This window comes from Ctenocephalides felis, unplaced genomic scaffold, assembly GCF_003426905.1.
Source record: "Ctenocephalides felis isolate EL2017-DRISC unplaced genomic scaffold, ASM342690v1 CF-g0.4_SCAFFOLD_01886, whole genome shotgun sequence".
Lineage (NCBI taxonomy): Eukaryota > Metazoa > Arthropoda > Insecta > Siphonaptera > Pulicidae > Ctenocephalides > Ctenocephalides felis.
The window spans coordinates 88,898,114-88,914,573 of NW_020538040.1; the positions used below are offsets into that span (position 1 = coordinate 88,898,114).

The 16,460-nt window shown below is 29.2% G+C and overlaps 1 protein-coding gene across 1 annotated transcript in view; it reads right to left on the reverse strand.

Annotated features, from left to right (window-relative positions):
* LOC113376673 (plexin-A4) overlaps positions 1–7,350 on the reverse strand; it is a 91,425-nt gene extending 84,075 nt beyond the window's left edge. Inside the window, exon 1 of the mRNA XM_026616679.1 lies at positions 6,952–7,350. The gene's annotated coding sequence lies outside the window, so the exon portion shown is untranslated. The remainder of the gene's footprint in view (positions 1–6,951) is intronic.
* Between the last annotated feature and the right edge of the window lie 9,110 nt (positions 7,351–16,460).

Consider the following 16,460-nt stretch of genomic DNA (forward strand, 5'->3'; position numbering starts at 1 on the left):
GAAAAGAGCTGATTAGTTTTTGGCGAAGGCAGGTTCAGCCGTTTCGGAGATACGGAGCAAAGAGTGCAGAAAATAGAAATCGACTTTTTGAGAGAACGGAGTATCCAATTTGAATGATTTAAAAAACATTCAATTAGTAATGATTGGGAGAAGTGTTTATTAGTTTTTGGCAAAGGCAGGCCCAGCCATTTCGAAGATACGGAGCTAAATATGTAAAAAATGGCAGTTTTGGAGAGAACTAAGCGTCCGATTTAAATGATTCAAAGAACTTTCTGCTTGTCTTAACAAAATAATTGATTTTGAAAAAAAAAAATTTGAACATTTTTTTTTTAGTTTTTTTTTGTATATCGAAAATAATTCAGATTTTATTTTTATTCTGACTAAAGTTCTAATATAACTTAAACAAATAATTTTAAATTTGCAATTCAGTTTATATAATTCTTATGTTACAATATTTATAATAATCTATTTGCAAACATTCAATATTCCTCGAACATTTTGTTACGATACGGGAAGTTCCAGCAATTTGCCTTAAGGCACGATGCCATACACCCCACTAGTTATATTTATATTTTATATGGTATGTTATAGTTATCGCAAAAAAATCGAAAATAACTTTTATTATATATCTTTACGTTTGAAAGTCTTCTGAACATTATGGTAAACCTTACAAAAAATGTATGTGTGTGTATGTATGAGCGCGTGTGTGTAAATACCAAATTTCGTCGGCGATTTCGGGAACACGGATCAACCGATTTAAATGATTCAGAAAACATTCGATTTCTATTAACGAAAAAACGTACTGACTAGATTTTGGCCGAGGCAGGTCAAGTCGTTTCGACAATATGGTGCAAGAAGAACCAAAACTGGTAATTCAGTTTTTGCGAGAACGGAGAGTCCGATTTGAATGATTCAAAAAACATTTTACTGGTACTGATAAAATAAACAACTAGTAAATTTTTTGAGTAAGACTATACTTCGATATTTCGTTACTAAAACGGCCATGCAGAGCGATTGCTTTGAGAATAAGTGAGGCGCATGCCTTAAGGCAAATTGATATAACTTCCCGTACCGTAATGAAACATTCGAAGAATAAAAATAATCTGTCAACAAAAATGTCTATAAATAAATATTATAAAAACTAGAATTTTCATTACTTGTTCCTTGTAGATGAAATGTAAAAACTCATTAGATTAAAAGAAATATATATAAACAAAATCTAATTAAGCGGACTTATTGTTAAAATGAACATATTTTATTTCAAATGCCTCAATTTTCGTTATTATTCGCGAAATATATGCACTGAGTTAACAATTTTAAATAGTTCATGTAGTATCGACTATACAAACATAAAAAGTATTTAAAAAAATTAAAAACATTACACACGTGAGATTCGAACCCGATCAGTCTTGACTTTCTTATCTACTAACGACATGCTAACGATATGGGCTAGGATCTAATCGAAATGTCTGCACTTTTTGCTATGTATCTTCGAAACGGCTAGGTCTGCCTATACCAAAAACTAATCAGTACGTCTCCACATCAATACGAATCAAATCTTTTTTGAATCTTTCAAATCGGCCGATTTGTTCTCTCAGAACGTGCCATTTTTTGCACTCTTTGCTCCGTTACCCTACGGGAAGTTAAAAAAAAATCGAATTTAAAAAAAGCCAACTTTTTCAAAAAAGAATTAAAATTATTAAAAATCAATTTTTTCATAGTTTTCAAAAAGCTTTTAAAAATTTTAAATTTTGATACGGGTAAGTCCTACCAAGACACGATGCCATCACTTTTTTACTGGCCTAAGAAATCGTCAGATTCCAAAACTGAACTAATAGTTCACGTCGTGTTTCTTTGTATTTGTCCGTATTTACTTCTGCACCATTAGCATATGCTTTTATCAATATTTATATTTTGATTCGGAATAACTTCGCGCCTTATATGAGTTATGTGCACGTTTGCACATGTGGATTAATTCGGTTTGTTTACTTTGATATGATTATTACACATACAACGCACTTGTATTTTATACATGCATACATATAAATTATATATATATATATATATTTCATTTGGCATTGAGAAATGTATTGGCTACTAAATTGCAATATATTTTAATAGTTCTTAGCGCTTTAAACATTCATAGAACGTTATTGAAGTAATGGATGTAAAACTATTGAGAATGCAATTATGGCATAATAACATTATTTAAAGTCAATATCGTAATATTTTTATTATATTTCCATCCAGCTTAATCAGAACTTAACGAGTACTATGAGCTGTTGTGCTGACTTCTTTTAAAGGTTCGGCTTTTTATAGACGGCAACCCAAACGGTTATTGAATCTATGTGAATAACCCTCCGTCGGTCGGCGTGGTCTGGCCGACTTTTTTCGACTTCAATTAAAAAAAAAATATTTCTAGTAATCCTATCGACTTGAAATTTCTTGACTTTTCCTAAATTTTCATTAGCTATCGATCATTGAAAAAATCAGGACGAAAAAATGTACAGAAGGATAATTATAAGGATATTAACTCTTTTATACTTAGAACGGTCGGAAAGGTCTGTCCAGACCACCCTTACATTTTGTATGAAATATACGCTTTTTGATATATGTAAACCAGTATTTTGTCTTTTTTCATGGTATTTTTCTATTCAAACTGCGTTGTATACTTGTTTATCTATGGTTGTATATATTCTTTGTTATGTGTTGTAACATGAATGTTAGTATTTTCATGACGAGAGTTCCTTGAAAACCTACCAAATTTATTGGTAATCGCAAACACTGAAAATCGGATGAGTAATGCACACATTATCAAAAAAATTTCTACCCGTACTGCATTCGAATTTTTTTTTTGGCAAACCTGTAGTGAAATTATATTTTCACTTTGAGTTTTACAGCTCATTTCAAAGGCGACGCACCTCATTTCGTTTTCATTTAAATTTCACATTCATTTCAAAGGCGCCGAAAAAGAATAAATATTGTTTTTCATTGATATAAAACAGAAAAATTAACAAAAAATGCAACGATTTTTTATATTTCTTGATTTTTTTTATATAATATAATATGTAATATTTTTATTTAAGCAAGCTCAACACATGCAAAAGACGGTAAAAAAAGAAAAAATCAAAACTATAAATATTTACTACTAATAATCGTTAATATATAAGACACCAAAAACTCATTTATCCCATATAAATGCATGTAAATTGAATGGTGGTCTAGCCAGACCTTTCCGACCGTTCGAAGGTGAAAAAATATCCGACCGACGGAGGGTTAAAAATTAGTGTTTCAATTTCTGTAAAACCGATTTTTTTTTATTGGTGCAGTGCCGGTAAAGGGCTATTTTCATTTGGAAACATATTGCTATCTATATTTCCTAGTTAAAACTGATGTCACTACTGCTTGATATCAGGCTGTCAAATGTGGTTATCGAACTCGAAACTATTGATTGAAAGCTCATAGCTCTAACGATTATGCTGCGGTAGAGCTATATCCTATATTATTATTATGCTTATTTTAGGCATAATAATATTATGAATCATTTTAATGATTAAAGCAGAATTAGGAATCAACTACAAATTAGAACACACAAGAAAGATATATCATAAATGATATAATAGATTTTCATTGTAATTTCAGCTTAATATGTATTTTGTATAGATTGCTATAATAAATTTAAAAAAAAGATTTTCATCCCGTAGGGTAAGTTATAGTAATAGGCCGAAAATTGTAACTGAATTTTTTGCATATCTTCACGTTCCAGAGGTTTCTGAACATTTTGACATACCCCAGAAAAAATGGATGTATGTGTATGTGTGGAAACAATTTTTCGTCGATGATTTTGGACGTATGGATGAACCGATTTGAAAAATTCAAAAGGCAATCGATTCTTATTGATAGGGAGATGTGCCGATTAGTTTCTTGTAAAGTCAGGTCCAGCCGTTCCGAAGATTGTAGGCAATAAGTGTCAAAAATAGCAGTTTTTGAGAGAACAATCATCCGATTTGACACACAAGATAAGATAAGACCACAAGATTGCAGGTTCAAATTCCGCGCTACGTACACTCCTGATACCAAGTAGTAGTGATATCCGTTTTCACTTGATAATAAAAATGTTTCCAACAAAAATAGCCCTTCGGCCACTGTTGGATGTATAAAAAAGTATCTGGAAGAGATATAGAAATTTAGTATTGAAATAGAAATAATGTATGTGTAAAATCAGTATACATAATTTGGACATTTCTATAAGAAATCATGCGAACATCGTATAATAGAATAAAAATAAGGTGAATTAATAAATCTTCTAACATGGCCAATAATGATAAAAAAAATAAAAAAACTTATCTAACTTTATCTGTTATAACTAAAATGAGATTAGATTCCAAAAAACACTAACTTTATCTGTTATAACTAAAATGAGATTAGAACTTTATCTATTTATTTATTTAATTTACAAGCCTTCAGTAGAGTGATATTATAATAAGGCTCAAGTCAATATTTAGCAGATATATAATTTAATTAACTATTAACTATTTTATTACTTTTTCATTTATTATTTAATTTATTTACTATAAACTTTGTCATTTATATTTAGTTAATTTTAATTATTTTTAAATATAAATAGTTTGTTTGTGGCAAGTATATTTTAACAATTTAAAAAGTATTTTAATAAGCTTTACAATACTTTTATAATATAATTATTTTGTTTAACAAATTTTAGGTTATTTTATGATATTTTAACAAATTTATAAGTGTTTTATATTATAATAATAATAATTATTTTTTTACAAACAAATTAGTAAGTATTTTTACAATATAAGTATTTTCTTTTACATCTTTTAAGGTATCTTAATAAAAAAAATATTTTGTTTCACAAATTTTTAAGTGTTTTTAAATTATAAGTTTATAGTTATATAACTAATAAGTATTTTAACAATAACAATTATATAAAAATAGTAATTATAAAAATAATAATAATGCAAGGTAATTTGGAAGGATGTTTGCAACAGGAATATTTAGTTTGATGTTGTGAAATATTGGTGAGTTTTTTAAACGACAAAATATATCTTATCACATAAATGAATGAATGAATCGCTTTGTGCAATGACATTATGTTTGAAGCATAATTATACAAAATCAAAAGATTTCTGAATTTATAAATTGATAATTAACTAGTGGAGTATAGCATCGTGCCTCAAGGCAAATTGCTGGAACATCCCTTACTGTAATGAAATATTCGAATAATATTAAATGTTTAATAATATTAAATTAATAATCAACTAGTGGTGTATAGCATCGTGCCTCAATGCAAATTGCTGAAACGTCCCTTACTGTAATAAAATATTCGAATAATATTAAATGTTTCCAAATAGATTATTATAATTATAAATACTGTACCATTCATTATTCTAATTTTATAGACAAAATATAAGAGCTTATTATATTATAAATTATTTATAAGATTAGATTTTAAGAGCTTATTAGATTATAAATTGGAGGATGATGTTTATGTAAGTTTACATGAAAAGTAAATAAACAAAACTTAATGAAGCGAAGTTAGAATGAAGAATCTGATCTCCTATTTTTAAGAATTAAATGTAAGTTAAAATTATTTATTTCAAGCATATAAGTGAGCTTTAGAATTTTAGCTAGAATTAAAATTAAAGTCCGAATAATTTTCGAAATTCAAAAAAAAATATCCATTTAGAAATAAAAAAAAAATCTGCTGTCCCCAAAAACAATAGCTTCGTTAATACAAGCGATTTTTTTTTTGAATAATTCAAATCGGAATCTTCGTTCCCTCAAAAACTACAATTTTTGCACGTTTAGCTCTGTATCTCTAAAATAGCTGGACCTGTTTTGGCTAAAATTTAATCACCATTTCTTGCCATTATTATGATTTTATTGTTTTTTGAATCATTCAAATTGATGGTCTGTTTTTTTCAGAAACTTTATATTTTCAGCACTTTTACCCCGTATCTTCAAAACGACTGGACCTCCCTTTTCAAAAAACTAATCAGCACGTTTCCCCATCAGTAGGAAACTAATATTTTTTGAATATTTCAAATCGGCTGATCCGTGCACCCGAAATCGTGACAAAAAATTGTAGACACAAAACATACACACACATACATCCATTTTTTTATGGTATGCCAAAATGTTCAGAAACCTCTAAAACGTGAAAAATGCTAAAATTTTCATTTTCGTTTTTTGGACGATTACCCTATGGGAAGTTAAAAATATATCCTTCGTGTAAAAATTTGGTAAATAGTTATTGTGAATCTTGAGCATGAGAATTATGTAAATTAAATATATTTAATGTACATATATGAATCTATATAAATGAAGTAAATCATTTAATTAAAGATTTAATATATTAGATATTCTTTATAATAAACATGCAGATAAAATCGTAAATATAATGTTTCTCTTTGTTTTGAAATGAAATTGAAAAGTATATCAAAGTGTTAAGTATATATGACTGTATAACTATTATAAGAAAAATTAACATATGAAAAATGACGAACTGCATTATACTAGTATTAACTAACATAAAACGACAAAACATACTTTCAAAGAAAAACATTGTTTGCGAAATTATTTCTATTGTTATAAAAAAAGATAACTTGTACACAATTTTTTTGACAGTGGTATAAATAAAAACGTTAAATTTTTGCCTGCATTTAACATTATCACGTTTTGTGAAATCGTTTCGAGATGATCTGAGAAGTACTAAAACAGACTGCACAGCCTCTTTCTAAGCAAAGTTAAACAAAACAATGCTGATGCTACGTAGGAACGCCTTAACATATGAGCTCTTATGTACCATTTATTAAGAGACAGGATGAAAAATCAATTGCATTACAAGATTACATTCAATCACTAATATATAATTATAATTTTAGCCAAAAAACTCTCAACATTTAATACAGTTTCGAGCGTAATTACCTGTTATTATTCTCACAGAACACAGAGACTTTTTCTCCGAGCTCACAATGATCGAGAGCAATCAATTTGCATAAACAGATCACTCAGTACAATCAACCACTATTATTTTCTACACGTACACAAAATATATACGTATTTTTATAACACATATGCACTCAAAACAATGTAAAAACAAACACGAAATGGACGCCCTTAAATTCACTTGATCATAACTGTGACATTAGGAGCGTTCGGCACTTAACACACACTGTACTTGGAATCACTTCACAGAATCTTGTCAAGGAATGTTTATCTTCTCATTAATAACATATAACCGTGTCCATTACCCGTACATTTTTACCAATTAGTCAAAAAAAATGTGCACTGTCTATCAACTGTACGACTCCATTTAGTTTCACCGCACAGACTAACAGAACTACACAAGTAACAGATCGGCGATCGTGCGACACCGACTACAGAGCGAGAAGCGCATGAACTGCAGCCAACATCAAGGTAACGACGAGTGCGCACGCCGCACGCCGCACACCTAGTTCGTACGTTCGTTCCGTCTCTATAGTTGGCTACACGTATCACATTCGTAGTTTCGACGGTTTCCGTTCATTCTTTGATCGCCTATACTTTTTACTATACTCAAATAATTCACTTGATTTGGGTGAATAATACTAAAGTAATTACATTGAAATTAAATATTGCATTATTTTGGTTCATTATATCTTTAGGTATATATTTTATTTTCTTGATTGTTAACTTTCCTTAGGGTAAGTTATAGAATTCACAAAAAATAACAACCGTCGCCTTAGGCAAATTGCTGGAACTTCCTGTACCGTAATTAAAAATCCGAGGAATGAAAATAATGAATAATTGTTTTAAATAATTTTAAATAGATTATTTATTATAAATAAATACTGTAAATTTATAAGTGCTTATTATATTGGGCGACGTGCGTATTCTACAAACAACTTATGTGTATGTTTGCAAGAAATTTGTTCAATTTTTTTTTAATTTCATTTTTTTGATATTTTTTTTTCAAAATCTTGGAAATTTTTTAAAAGTTCAAAATTTTTTGGAATTTCGGAAAAAATCGATTTTTTTTAAATTTTTTAAAAATTTCGAAATATTCTCAAATTTTTGTAAAAAATTTTTATTTTTAATTTTGATATTTTTCGAAATTTATATTTTTTTGAAAATGATGAAAAATTTTGAAAATTTGAGTTTTTTGAAGCTTTAAACTTTTTTGAAAATTTTGATTTTTTTTTTGAAAATATTCAAAACTATGAAATTTTTTTGTAAAACCATTTTTTGCATACCGTCTACACAAGCAAAATGTTTTTTGAATTAATCTAATTGGATGATCCGTTCTATCAAAAACTGCATGACCATTTTTACACCCTTTGCGTTCTATACCTCCGGAACGGCAAGATGTGCCTTTTGCAAAAACGAGTACGAATCAAATGTCTTTTTCATTAATGTCGAGGACATTTGCTTGAACCATATAAATAAACTTCAAAATAAAAATCTTGGTACGGCACAAAAAAAGTGTCACAAAATGTGCAAATATTATTAAAATCACTATAAAATATCTAATAATTTGATGTGCATATGTCTAATAATCATTTTTGACCGCCAAATAACATTTTTTTAACTTTTTTTTATTGAGAGTCCCTAACCGCTGAACCTGCCATACCAAAAACTTGAAAAGTTCTTCGTTTAGTCAATATAAGTAAAATGTTTTTTGAATTATTCAAATCGAACGTTTCATTTTCTCAAAAACTAAATTACCATTTTTGGGTCTTTTCGTCGAAACGGCTACACCTGCAAAAAACTAATCAGCACGTTCCCTTATCAATACGAATCGAATGTTTTTTAAATTATTCAAATCGGTTATATTTGTGTTCCCGAAATCGTGAAAGAAAATTTGTATCCGCACACACACACGCGCGCGCGCGCACACCCATACACACACATCCATTTTTTCTAAGGTATGTCAAAATGTTCAAAAGGTTTGAAATGTAAAGACATATGAAAATTTTAATTTTCGATTTTTTTTGCAGTTACTATAACTTACCCTACGGGAACTTAATAACTTAACCCTACGAGAAGTTAAAATAAGGATAAAACAAACAAAAAAAAATCCATTAAACTTAAAATAATGTGCAATAACTGAATTTTCAACATGTGATTCATATGATTACACGAAGAAGAAGTATATTTGTCATATAATTATTATTTGAAAATTTAATTTCTTCAATTTCAATTCATTCAAACTGAAAATCAATTGCCCGTATCTTTTTAAAACTTAGTTTCTTAGAATCATATCAAAGTGTAAAGTGACAAAAAAATCGGAGCAACTAAAGTAATAACAAGTAAATTTATTTAATTATATTAATATTTGAGAGCAATAAAATAGAAATATTGTTGATTTTTACATATTAGCATTTAAATGCTGTAAATTATATATTTTTTAATATCTGTGACAATAATTTAGACAAATTATACATATCATATCGTCAAAGTCTAAAAACGTTCATATATGATATTCGTAAAAATAAACCCATAAATTATCTCATATAAGTAGTAATACATTTATATCAAAATTGAATATAAATATGTTAATCAAACACACCTGTTAGAAATGGAATGAATCAAGCATAATTTATTTTTTTAAAATTGGAATAATATACTGATAATTTTAATTAAATATTTTTATCGAAGCTTTAGCAAAATATAGGATGTAATGTAAGAAAAACAAACGCTCAATGCCATTGTTATTTCCAAGAATAATAAATATAGTCTTATGAATATCACAGACGAGTTTTATCTATATGAGTCATTCATTCACAGGAATATGCGAATTAATAAAAAATGCGCATATAACGTAATTATTATAGTCGTTCAAAATAAGTTAATATTTGTTTAAATTAGTATTAAGTACCAGTTCTATCTAAGACCAAGCAAATCTAGTGCATCATTTGTTAAAAAGATAAATAAAAATACGAAAGATTTTTCGAAATATGTACATCATATTAAATATAAAATATGAACCAGTTAACTTTAAAATATTATTAAAATAATCATTGAGTAAAAATTGCATATCGTTTAAAAAAATCTTAAGTTAGCGTTTTTAATACTAATTGTAGTCAGTCAATTGATCTCTTAAAACTTTTGAGCTCTAAAGTTCTTTTTTTGAAATTTTCTAGAGATATAAATTTTACTTTTCAAGTAAAGTATATATAAAAGTAACTATGCTGAAATAAATTATTTTAATATGAAAACGTGGTTTTATGACGATAAAAAACACTTTGTAAGAAACGTTCAATGGATCAGTACGTCATGCACCTCACTGCGATATCTATGAGTAGTTATCACTTTCACTTGAACATGTATAGTAAATATTAATATAAATCGTATTTTCACATAAAATCTGATTGATTAATTCCTTAACTTGATAATATTCAATGAAAAATAAATATTATATCTAGGGATAGTAAATGGGTTACTACATGAGTAACAAAAAAATCTACATCTTTCTGCAATATATAGAGTGTTTTAATTGAATTACGAAAAAGTAGCTTAACCAGGGCCGAATTTAGAAATTTGGCGCCCTGGGGCACTGACAAAAATGCCGCCCCATCCCTAAAATTTTACTTAAATAGTTTTTATGAATGTATCATTTTTTTTAAATTAAAATAACTATTTGATTGTAGAAAATTTATTACGCATTAGATACTATTTGCCTTAACGCACAATGACATGCACTAGTTTCAATTTTTTTTTTTTGGCGAAATAAGATTCGAAGTGAACAAATTTGTCACTTTTGGAGGGCCCGAGATCTGAAGAGCATATTTTTCTTGAACTTTCACATCGTTTATGAATCTCTATATTAGCCAAATTGCCAAATTTGATAATAACATATTAACCAATTAGATAATTTACATTCGGAGAGCTAGACAAGGCGAAATAATGATTATTAATAATCAGTTATTTGAACCCAAATTTTGTATTGCAATCGTATTATGGTTTGTTAATTATATTTCTTGAAATAAAAATTTTATTAAAAAGAATTAGTTAATTATATTATATAGAATTTTTTCTCACTTTCCAAATTTTGCCGCCCCTGAAAATTTGCCGCCCTGGGCACTAGCCCCGACTGCCCCTACTGTAAATCCAGCACTGGGCTTAACCAACCTTTACCAAGAATTAATCAACACATTCTCTAAAAAGTATCACTAAAGCATACTTTGAATTTTTCAAATCGTATAAGAATATTTGAAAAAAATGTGGATAATTTTCTTTCATTCTTTATTACATGATAAGCTTAAATAATTGTTAAACTAATGGTGCATGGCATCGTTCCTTAAGGACTTCCCGTAAAAAAAATCATTTTTTGGCATCGTTCCTTAAGCTGGAACTTTCCGTAAAAAAAATATTTTTTTTGAAAAATATTGAATTTTCTTTTAGAACTCTGACAAAAAATGATTTTTGAAATTTTTGAAAAAATTGACCCTTTTGAAAAATTTGATTTTTTTAATACTTTGATATTTTGGAAATTTTGAACTTTTTTTCAAAGCGATACGTAAGCCGCGTAGAAACGAAATTTCGTAGCGCGTGGGCGCCGAGTCGCAGTATAACAAATAAACATTGGTACGGAACCCATAGAAAGTGAACAAAACTTGTTATTATTATTGCAATATCTATAAAATATGTGATAATTTGATGTGAATGATCATTTTTGTGTTCGGATTTTTGTCTTTTGTCATTGGATCTCCGAAACCGCTACGCCTGCCTTTCCAAAAATTTTATCAGTTCTTCATTTCGTCAATACAAATGAAGTGTTTTTTGAATCATACAAATCAGATGTTCCGTTCTCTCAAAAAATTAATTACCATTTTTGGCACATTTTGCTCCGAAACGGCTCGACCTGCCTTTATCAAAAACTAATAAGCACGTCTCCTTATCAATACGAATCGAATGTTTTTTTTAAATTATTCAAATCGATTGATTCGTGTTTCCAAAATCGTCGACGCAAATTTTTTCCAACATGTGTAAATAATCTACTTAACCTACAAGAAATTAATATATTCATTTACGACTTATAAGTATGTCGAGTTGCTGTAAGACTTTATGATGTTAAAAACTATTGCAAGTTTTTCCAAACACGTTAGTTATTTTCGAGACAAAGTTAAAATATTATACGTTAAACGCGCATACATTTTTTAATTTAATTACAATCTGTCGTTATAAACAACATTCAGTAATTTTAATGGTTTATTAAATAAGGAAAAAAAGTCGAATGGTCACCCAGTGGTAATTCGATTCGATGCTGGATATGTTTAGCTTAAAGATGTAGTTCTGATGTGAAAAAAATTAAATAAAGCCTACGAATAATTGTACATATTATATGATTACTAAATAATATCAAAAAGGGGACGTTTTCTTCTGAGCCGTTCAATGCCATTTTTTTTTTTATTAAGGTTTTGGCCATGATGTTTGGGTGGTTCTATATTCTATCCTTGTATCTGAGACTGAACTTTTCAATTTCTTCCTTAACTGTGTTCATGTTCAAATCTGTATGAACCAACGCATTTGGGGTGCGTTTATAATTTCTTTCAAAATCTTGTTTTGAAATCTTTGAATTATGGCGATGTTGTATTTGCGCGCCGTTCCAAAAGCTGTGTTCCGTACGTCCAAATTGGTTTTAACATGACTTTGCACAAAAGAAGTTTATTCCATGTGCTCAACTAAGATTTTCGGTTTAACTACCAGTATAGTTTTCTTCTCGTGATTTCCAGCTGTTGGCGTTTAAACGCGCATACGAGGTCTGTTCAAAAAGTACCCGGAATTTTCGTTTTTTCAAAAAAATATTTATTTATTCGTCTACATTAATGTGGTCCCCTTCAAAGTAGTCCCCCCCAGATATAATACACTTATGCCAGCGGTTTTTCCAATTTTCGAAGCACCCTTGATATTCACTTTTTGATATGTCCTTGAGCACTCTCAGCGATTCGGCCTTTATTTCTTCAATCGAGGAAAACCGCCGTCCTTTCATGGGTTTCTTCAACTTTGGGAATAGGAAAAAGTCACACGGAGCCATATCTGGTGAATATGGAGGTTGGGGCATGACTACGGTATTGTTTTTGGCCAAAAAATTACGAACAAGCAACGACGAGTGAGCAGGTGCGTTATCGTGGTGCAACAGCCATGAATTGTTTTTCCATAAATCGGAGCGTTTTTTTCGGATTGCTTCACGCAAACGTCGCATCACTTCAAGGTAATACTCCTTATTAACCGTACGACCTTGTGGTAAGAACTCTTGATGCACTATGCCGTTATAATCAAAGAAAACAGTAAGCAAAACCTTGACATTCGATCGAACTTGACGTGCTTTTTTCGGTCTTGGCTCACCTGGGCTCTTCCATTGGGACGATTGGGCTTTGGTTTCGACATCATAACCGTACACCCATGTTTCATCACCAGTTATGACCCTTTCAAGCAAACTTGGATCGTTGTTGACGTCATTTAACAGCTCTTGAGCGATGTTCATGCGATTGCTTTTTTGGTCAAAATTTAGCAGTTTTGGAATGAATTTTGCTGCCACTCGTTTCATGCCCAAAACATTTGAAAAAATATTATGACATGAGCCAATTGATATGCCAACTTCATCAGCAACTTCTCTAATTGTGATTCGGCGATCATTCATAACCATTTTTTCCACTTCTTTCACATTTTCATCGTTTGTTGACGTGCTGGGTCGACCGGAGCGTTCGTCATCTTCAACGTCTTCGCGGCCATCTTGGAAACGCTTATACCACTCGTAAACACTTGTTTTTTTCATAGCAGACTCACCATAGGCTTTTTGTAACATTTCACACACTTTGTTACACTTTATTTCATTTTTTACGCAAAATTTAATACAAATTCTTTGACTTTTCAATTCTTCCATTGTAAAAATCGCCGAGCTCAGAAAAACACGTCGAACCTTAGCGACTACCACAGACAAAGTAAACAGTGAATATAGCTGAAAATTTCATCATACTTTAGGGGCATGTATACCAACACAATAAAAAAAAAAATTTGACAATCAGACACTCCAGACCCGCGAAATTTAAAAATTCCGGGTACTTTTTGAACACACCTCGTACATGATGTATTTTTAAAAGCGCAGAGTATTATTCCAAACTTCAATGATCATTTATAATTAAGTCATTTGTTGAAGGACTATAATATTTTAGTATGTTTGTTAAGATCTATAGTTATTTTCATCAAAGATTCATCAAAATCCTAAAAAAGAATATTCGTACAATTAATTACGAAGAAACGAAGAAATATGGCATTAGCAAATCGAATTTTCTGAAGAATATATATATATATATATATATATACACATACATATATATATATTATATTAGTTTATATATAGTATAGTTTGATATGGTATATATATACCATATCAAACTTCCGATTTTTGGACGCTAAAATGTTATAAACTACATCGGAAATAAGGTTTTATGTACGTGTTAATTAACTAAAGTTTAATTATCTAAAATATTGTTTAATGCAACTTTTATGCTTATAGTATATATACTACATAATTTTGATAAAATATAATATTATCGGAAGCTATTAAATACAGTTATCAGTATCGAATAAATATTATCTGAAGTTTCATACATATGTGAACGTACTATTTGTATTTATCAAACAACTATACGTATATCACTTAAAAATATTGATACATTAATAATCTGCTATTTGTATAAAAATTGAAGTGTAAACGCACCAATATTTTTTTTTTAATTTTTATTTCGTTGATATCAAAAGATTGGTTGTATTTCGAATTAGTATAATAATGAACAACCTCAAATCTAATAATAACCCGTTCCAAATTTCATTTTATTAGAATAACATAAAATCACTTTTCAGTATTTTAATTCAATTTTATTAACCCAAGCATGAATTATAAATATATGGCTTTATAAGAAAAATCTTGAATAACAATAAAGACAACTTCATTTGAAAGTAAACCTAAATGATATACATATTTCACTTTCATTAAAAAAATGTTTTTGCTGCTCTAATACATATTTCCCCAACTAATGTCTTTAATTCCGTTCTTGAATATTTTTATTATGGCAGATACTGGTCAATTTACGCATTTACAAATTCAAGGTCATAATAAGCTGTAAAATTGCTTAAAACACAATTATAAAAGAAATTCTAAAAATCCTTTCGTTCCGGTGCGAGCTAAAAATTTGGCACAAGGTCAAAGATCAATAAATAAATTGTTTGCAATTTTCAGCTAAATAGTCAGTTTTATCACAAAATTACCCGAGACAAAATTGTAGAGCATAAAATTATCTAAAAAAATGTATTAATACTTTTTTTCCTCAGAGCCACCGTACGGGTCTGTTTCGCGAATTTGTTCGTTTTGGAACTATTGCAAAATAATATTTGTAAATTTGGCTTGATAAAAATTAAGGCGGTAATTATAAAAAAAAACTTTCTATTCTTCTTCTCGTTCTTCTTGAAGGTGAAGGACCACGTAAAGAACCAGGCAAAGGCAAAAGTAGACAACCAGGTAAAGATTGAAGAGGACCAGGTAAAGGTAGAAGAGGAACAGGTAAAGGTAGAAGAAGAACGGTAAAGGTAAAGGTAAAGGACCAGGTAAAAGTAAAAGTAAAGGACCATGTAAAGGTAAAAGTGAAGGAGCAGGTAAAGGAAAAGGCAAAGGACCGAGCAAAGTTAAAGGTAAAAGACCAGGTAAAGGCTGAAGAGGACCAGGTGAAGGTAGAAGAGAACCAGGTAAAGGTAAAAGCAAAAGGACCAAATAAAGGTAAAAGTAAAGGGACCAAATAAAGGTAAAAGTAAAGGTCCATGTAGAGATAAAGGTAAAGAAAAAGGTAAAGGACCGGGTAAAAGGAAAAAAGTACAATCAAGAAAATCAATAGAATTTTAAAATTCTATTTAACTATTTCTAATTTCTAATTTCTAATTCTATTTAACTATTACAATTGTAATAGTTCCGAAACAAACAAAATCACAATAGTAAGATAAATAATAATTTAATGCTCTACAATTCTGTCTAAAGTAATTTTGCGATAAAACTGACCATTTAACTGAAAATTCCAAAAAAATCATTTTTTGACCTTCGATTTTGTGCCATTTTCTTAGCTCACGCCGGAATGAGGACTTTTGATATTTCTTTTATAATTGTATTTTAAACAATTTTACCAAGTTACAGCCTATTATTGTAACGAATTATTGTAACCTTAACCCTGATTTTATCTCATCTTATCCCTGGGGAATAAGTGCACTTTCAGAATACGGGTACTTCATACATTAACTTTCATGGCTTTACATTTATCCTTTATTGTTAGTATTGACATCACACAGAATGGATATTTAAAGAAAATGATTATTTTAAAAATAATGAAAAAAACAAAATATATACGAACAAATGCTAATGTAACGTGTTTTTATTCTTTATTATTAGTTAATATAAGTTTGATTTT